This window comes from Nilaparvata lugens, chromosome 10 (genome assembly GCF_014356525.2).
Source record: "Nilaparvata lugens isolate BPH chromosome 10, ASM1435652v1, whole genome shotgun sequence".
Classification (NCBI taxonomy): domain Eukaryota; kingdom Metazoa; phylum Arthropoda; class Insecta; order Hemiptera; family Delphacidae; genus Nilaparvata; species Nilaparvata lugens.
In genome coordinates this window covers 9,297,778-9,306,268 of record NC_052513.1, presented here as the reverse complement: position 1 = coordinate 9,306,268, position 8,491 = coordinate 9,297,778, and positions in this window count along the sequence as shown.

The following is an 8,491-nucleotide window of genomic DNA, read 5'->3' as shown; positions in this document are numbered from 1 at the left end:
TTATAAATAATTGGTTGTTCCACTCGACACAAATAGAGTATTTGATGCAGGAAAAAGGAGTAGGTGGTGGTGGGGCTGAAGGAGAAGGAGGATGAGGAGGAGGTGATGGATGAGAAAGTGGGGGTGGCACCTCAGTAAAATAAATTAAATTAACGTTTTGGTAGAGAGCTACTAGGAAAGATATTTTGAATATTCTTCACAAAGAATGGACATTGATATGTCCAAAGCTCCGCCAATTTATGTAGTAACAATATTGTTTTACCAATACCACCAAATTATGTAATACAAAACAATAATATATTTAAAAAAATTCTAAACTGTATCTTTTTTCTTATGTACAGTTCAATGATTATTATTTTAGTTTATATTATGTAAAAATGTATTGCAAGCTATTAAGTATATAAGCCAGTATACTGTAATCTGCATAAATAGAGCACTCAATCAATCAATCTCTCTCCCTATCTCCGTCAATCTGTCTCACTCGCTCTCACACTATCTCACATCCTCTCTAAGCCAGTATACAGAGTGTTTACGGAGCTCCCTACCAATACTCTAGGACATTGTTACTGGGTAACAAACATATCTGAATATCATTCAGACCATTTAAATTTTCCGGAAGTCTTCAGTTACTCACACAGTGGCCATTCTTCTTTTTTCACTTATCATTTTTTTCTAAATAATGGTTGAACATACGAAATAGAAACTTTGTACAATCATTTATAACAACTAGACAAAGCTACAAAACACTATGATAATTTTTCAAATTCATATAACAAAATGGCGGCCATTTAAAACTTTGTTTCTTGAATAACTCGAAAACTGTTTGCTTTACAAAACATGTACAACAATAACTTTTTTACTAAATTTAATTACCTATGAATTAATATCTGATTTTTGAAGATTGGGCCAATATTAACTGAGATATGGCAGCTTTTGTGATAGTTAACCGCTGGGGGTTAGTTGCAGTGCATGCCAAGGCATACGGCTATAGCCTGCCACAATACAACAGTCACCGTCTGCTTTACGTGTTATTTGTAAGCTATTTTAAAGTATTTCAAACAATAATTAATGTTAGATAAACCTCTTGGTCTTGGCATAAGTTTAGAATAACTGTAATTCATTTCACTTGAGTAGAAAAATATGCTTTTTATTTACATTAATACAGAAACTACAATACATTCTGAAAGAAAATAAAAATACAAAGGAAAAATAATACTATTAACAGAGGTTGGAAAACAAAGCCAAACTTCAAATAATTTGCTCGAGATGCTGTCCACCTGCTTGGATACATGCCCTGAAACGGTTTTCCATTGACTGGAAAATGTTCGCATTTTCCTTGAGTGTCACCATTTGAAAACACTCATGCTGCGTTGCCGAGGGACTGGAGTTTGTTGCAGCTTCTTCTCGACTTGAGTCTTGAATTGTATGAGTTGAGCCTAACTCTAACTCACCTGTTGATTCTCACCCAATCATGAACCCGATCATGTTCAGTTGTATATTTGTGAATGAATAACAGAATGAATGCAACAAATAATTTGGAGTGGATAAATATTGCTGCATCAACCCATTCATTTTTTGCAATATAAATGTGCAAATGAATAATAACAAATAATACTGCACAGTGCTGTACGCATTTTTTGCCTTCAAAAACTAGAAATATAGATCTGATATAGACTCAGGATATTAGGCTACCAGTTGATATAAGATTAACAGTGTTACAGTTCAAGAATATTATTATAAACTGTCTCGGAAGCTATATCACTTAAGATAAAGCAAATTGACTAAAAATAAACATAAATTATTTTTGTTATCAGCATTTTCTGCTCAAATCATCAAATATTTTGACCTTCCAATTATATGAGTTTTGTATTTTGTAGTAGGTATTCGGTTAAAAGAATCTGCCATAATGAATTTCCAATATGTCATTAATAATAATGTATCAATTATAATTCACTCAAACCTGGTATAGTATGAGTAATTGATTGATTGAAGATCTAGAGTTTTATGGATTCATAGGAAACTTATTGAAACTCATTATAATAATTATACTCATGAATATTTCAATTGGATTTGAAGTTGAAAGCCTAAAACATGTTCTATTTTGAAACCTGGCAAAACAATTACAGTTTTTTGGGGAGAAGGAAAAATTAATTTCGTGGTGATCTTTTTTGAATTTGAATTCTAATGTAACATAATGTGAGATGAGGAGATAATATTATTGTCCAATGTAGTATTGTGCTCATCTATTTTACTATCTATGACGAACTGCAAGTTAATTATAATGTAGTCTAACGAGCCTTAAACGAGTCTAATAATAGACTAGTGTCGTCATAATAGTTGAAAAAAAGAAATAGTATTGTGATTATTAATTACATGAATAAGTAACGAAAGACTGAGATGTACTTTCCAGTTCTAAACACAAAGGGGGATGGATTTTATTGCTATTTACAACTTCTACAAAAAGAGGTTGAAGAATATCTTCACTTAATCACTGTTTCATGACTGTATAAAGCATAATAAATTAATATGGACTGACTATAAAGTTATCATTAACTTCAGGTTTTACAGAAAGAAAGTTGTACCGCATTATGGAGTAGCTGCTCCATGGAAATTTGAAACACTTTCTAAAAAATAAAATTTTAGAAATGAATAAGCCCAAACGAAAACACACCAAAAGATCAATAATTAGACTCAGTGATATTATATTTGTCAATGGGGAGATTGATTAGTTTTTCAATAAATAATCAGTTATAAATATGTGAAGATCAAAGATGAGATATTTTTGTGGATTTCAATATTCATTTAAAAGTGATGCTTTTCAAGTTTCAAGTTTCAAGTTTCAAGTTTTATTGTTTACATCAGCAATACAACAAAATAAAAAACTTTTCCACTCATCGTACGTCTTTGAATATTCTTGAACCTATATATTTGCACGTGGCTTCTCTCCAACATAGTTAGTATAGAATGCAATGTTCTGAGATAAGTATTCAAATTCTAGTTAAAATCATGTAGCAAGGAATAGGGCATAAAAGTTTTACACCTTTCCACCAATTATTTTACAATTCTAATGTGTTTTATACTGTAAGAAGTTTTATAATAGAATGGAAATTTCAATTATAATTAAGAGATTGGGAGAAGAAGAATATACATGCTAAAAGACGAACTTTAAACCCTTAAAAACAACCCTTAGAGTTAAAATATTGCCAAAAGATTTCTTAGTGCGCCTCTAAAGGGCCAACTGAACATACCTACCAAATTTGAACATTTTTGGTCTGGTAGATTTTTAGTTATGCGACTGAGTGAGTGAGTGAGTGAGTGAGTGAGTGAGTGAGTCAGTCAGTGAGTGAGTGCCATTTCGCTTTTATATATATAGATGCATCCATTTGCATGTAGCTGCGATATTAGCGCTAATACTTGTCGACTTGGACAATTCCATTTAAAATAGATTTCTTAAAATCAGCTTGATAAATTGACAACCAATAATCCAAATATATATATTAAATTCAATGGTACCTAATAGATTTCTTTGTAATGAATATATATTTTATCTCAGGGTGCAAGATTCGGTACCTGACGGAATAAATAGAGCAATTCATCTAGTGAATCAGAGCTACAACAAACTATCGCAAATTATATTGCAGAAATTAAAGATCATATGAATATGTATTAACAGCCTAGATTTTATACTTCTTTGATTTATAGAACTTCTGATATGTGGATTTATTCGTTATTTTTCTAATAAAATACCTTTAATACTACATTTACTTGCGCAAGTATTTTTTACCAAATTCTTAATTCATTAGAAACCCTTTCGACGAGCTAGCTTCGATTCTTATTTTCATTTTCGAAGCACTGAGGGCGCCCTATCACTATTTCAATATTTTTCACTCACGTGTCGAAATTTTCTTATGAGCTACTGATGTCGATCAAACTCCTGGTGGTCCTGGACTATTGTAGCCGGAGTCGTCTCTTCCAAGGGGTTAAAAAATTATTTAAAAATAAAAATGACTTTTGCTTTATAAGAGCATCACAAAGTCTTATAAGAAATTTAGTAATTCAATTTAACTTTAAATTATTACAAGATATAGCAAGGTATTACGCTCTATAATTTTTAGTGACCTCTCATGGTGGCATTTGGCAGGCGAGTCTCGGTTCTCCTTTCTCAATTTTACAATTCTCATTTCCGATTTCTAAATTTACATAAAATTTGAATATCCTAGTTCTCCGCCATTCAAGGTTCAAATAGGCCATTCTTCTTTTTTCACTTATCATTTTTTTCTAAATAATGGTTGAACATACGAAATAGAAACTTTGTACAATCATTTATAACAACTAGACAAAGCTACAAAACACTATGATAATTTTTCAAATTCATATAACAAAATGGCGGCCATTTAAAACTTTGTATCTTGAATAACTCGAAAACTGTTTGTTTTACAAAACATGTACAACAATAACTTTTTTACTAAATTTAATTACCTATGAATTAATATCTGATTTTTGAAGATTGGGCCAATATTAACTGAGATATGGCAGCTTTGGTGATAGTTGACCGCTGGGGGTTAGTTGCAGTGCATGCCAAGGCATGCGGCTATAGCCTGCCACAATACAACAGTCACCGTCTGCTTTACGTGTTATTTGTAAGCTATTTTAAAGTATTTCAAACAATAATTAATGTTAGATAAACCTCTTGGTCTTGGCATAAGTTTAGAATAACTGTAATTCATTTCACTTGAGTAGAAAAATATGCTTTTTATTTACATTAATACAGAAACTACAATACATTCTGAAAGAAAATAAAAATACAAAGGAAAATAATACTATTAACAGAGGTTGGAAAACAAAGCCAAACTTCAAATAATTTGCTCGAGATGCTGTCCACCTGCTTGGATACATGCCCTGAAACGGTTTTCCATTGACTGGAAAATGTTCGCATTTTCCTTGAGTGTCACCATTTGAAAACACATGCTGCGTTGCCGAGGGACTGGAGTTTGTTGCAGCTTCTTCTCGACTTGAGTCTTGAATTGTATGAGTTGAGCCTAACACTAACTCACCTGTTGATTCTCACCCAATCATGAACCCGATCATGTTCAGTTGTATATTTGTGAATGAATAACAGAATGAATGTAACAAATAATTTGGAGTGGATAAATATTGCTGCATCAACCCATTCATTTTTTGCAATATAAATGTGCAAATGAATAATAACAAATAATACTGCACAGTGCTGTACGCATTTTTGCCTTCAAAAACTAGAAATATAGATCTGATATAGACTCAGGATATTAGGCTACCAGTTGATATAAGATTAACAGTGTTACAGTTCAAGAATATTATTATAAACTGTCTCGGAAGCTATATCACTTAAGATAAAGCAAATTGACTAAAAATAAACATAAATTATTTTTGTTATCAGCATTTTCTTCTCAAATCATCAAAAAATATTTTGACCTTCCAATTATATGAGTTTTGTATTTTATAGTAATCTGCCATAATGAATTTCCAATATGTCATTAATAATAATGTATTAATTTATTATAATTCACTCAAACCTGGTATAGTATGAGTATTTGATTGATTGAAGATCTAGAGTTTATGGATTCATAGGAAACTTATTGAAACTCATTATAATAATTATACTCATGAATATTTCAATTGGATTTGAAGTTGAAAGCCTAAAACATGTTATATTTTGAAACCTGGCAAAACGATTACAGTTTTATGGGGAGAAGGAAAAATTTATTTCGTGGTGATCTTTTTTGAATTTGAATTCTAATGTAACATAATGTGAGATGAGGAGATAATATTATTGTCCAATGTAGTATTGTGCTCATCTATTTTACTATCTATGACGAACTGCAAGTTAATTATAATGTAGTCTAACGAGCCTTAAACGAGTCTAATAATAGACTAGTGTCGTCATAATAGTTGAAAAAAAGAAATAGTATTGTGATTATTAATTACATGAATAAGTAACGAAAGACTGAGATGTACTTTCCAGTTCTAAACACAAAGGGGGATGGATTTTATTGCTATTTACAACTTCTACAAAAAGAGGTTGAAGAATATCTTCACTTAATCACTGTTTCATGACTGTATAAAGCATAATAAATATGGACTGACTATAAAGTTATCATTAACTTCAGGTTTTACAGAAAGAAAGTTGTACCGCATTATGGAGTAGCTGCACCATGGAAATTTGAAACACTTTCTAAAAAATAAAATTTTAGAAATGAATAAGACCAAATGAAAACACACCAAAAGATCAATAATTAGAATCAGTGATATTATATTCGTCAATGGGAAGATTGATTAGTTTTTCAATAAATAATCAGTTATAAATATGTGAAGATCAAAGATGAGATATTTTTGTGAATTTCAATTTTCATTTGATGAAGGACTTGACAGCTTGGATCAACGGCTGGATTGCTATAGCCTCTGACGAAAGGATTTTCTCATTTGTTCACCCTTCCTCTGATGAAAACGCAGAAAAACATTTCTGGGAAAACTCCTGCGGTTGAAAATAACAAAAATATTTTCAGAAAAACCGAATCATATCAAGGCTGGAACGCCTGACTCTCCATTTTCTGATAAGAGTCCCCTATCTAATTGAATGTTTTCCTCGTAGGCTATTCCATCCACACAGAATCATCAGAAATTCTCTGGATGAACTGAATTCCAAAAATTTCTCTGCGAAACTGATTCTACCAAAATTCATCCTTTCAAGTACATATTATATCAGTAGTAATAATTCTCTACTATGCGCATATTATATATGTAATTATAGTTTATCTGTATTGAAAATAAAAAGATACTAAATTTAGATGCTTATCCAACCGAAATAAGACTTGGATGAGCATAGTATTAATGCAAGTCTTGAATTGTCCAATAAATTATGACATGGATTCACATCTCCAATTCTCTCCCAGTTCATGTATTAACGTGAACTGCGATCAGGTGAAACATCATGATGTGTATGCTCAACCCTATTGTATAATTATTGGTCTACGAACTAGTATAGATCATTTTGGCCTACAATTAAAGAAATGTATAGAGGCTATTTATATAGTAATTATAGTATAGCATTTATATAGACTGTGAAGATTGCGATGGAAATATTCATTTAAAAGTGATGCTTTTCAAGTTTCAAGTTTCAAGTTTTATTGTTTACATCAGCAATACAACAAAATAAAAAGCTTTTCCACTCATCGTACGTCTTTGAATATTCTTGAACCTATATATTTGCACGTGGCTTCTCTCCAACATAGTTAGTATAGAATGCAATGTTCTGAGATAAGTATTCAAATTCTAGTTAAAATCATGTAGCAAGGAATAGGGCATAAAAGTTTTACACCTTTCCACCAATTATTTTACAATTCTAATGTGTTTTATACTGTAAGAAGTTTTATAATAGAATAGAAATGCCAATTATTTCCAAACAAACAAATCAAGATAAACGAAATTGAATTACATTCGGAAAAACATGCTGCTAGTCTTATAGCATGATATTCAGTTGATTCGAAGTCTCCATGAAAAGCGAAAAAACTTGAAATGATAACAACTTGAGAAACAATTTTGTTTAACTCCAAAACTGGAGTTTGAGGTTACCCACAGGTTACATGAACTCTCCATCATCAGCAATATCATCATTATCATCATCATCACCACCACCATCATTTTCAATTAACTGTTTCATAAATTGTTATTGGCACATTGAACATCATAATTTTTATTGTTCAATTGGTTTAATGGTTTGCACGTTTGTCATAAATGGTAATTTACCAGTTACTTTGTTGAACTGCAGTCTCAAAGTGATTGTAAATTCATTACAGTTGTTTTGCGCAATATCACATTGTTAGAGCTGGAACTTGATAACACTAATTCTCGAGCCATGAATTTGAAACGGAAATCAGTCGCTGTTATTTGGATTAGAGAATAGAATATCATCAACGAGAGCAAATAGATTGTCATAACCTGGAATGAAAATGATAATTAGCTGGATATTGTGTCTGTGTATGTGTCACTTTATAGTTTCAAATTTGGTGTGTTGTTTCAAATAAATTGGCATTGTTGATAGTTAATTGTGTGCAATCTACGATTTGCATTAACGACGACAATCAAGCGAACGCATTCGATTGTGCAAGCAGGGGTAAATAATTAAAATTAAATAGATAAGGGAATAAATTCATTGGATTGTGTATGACAAACGCGATTGTTGTTGCGTTTCCTCTCATGCAGTGTTTTGGATTTGAATAGATTGGTTGTAGCTCAATCCCATCTGATAGGCTAGCGCTCTCTAGTAAAGCAGATCGGAAATACATCACGCTGTATTATCTATCTCTCTTTGCTGATCTGCTGTTGATGCAGTTTGGTAATTAATAGCTTTTCCCCTTCTCACTCCCTTACTTAACCTCCCAACCATCCCTACTCTTCCAATATTTGATTTCGTAGTTCATCCCCACCAGGCAACCAGGCATAATACTCTGCGTTT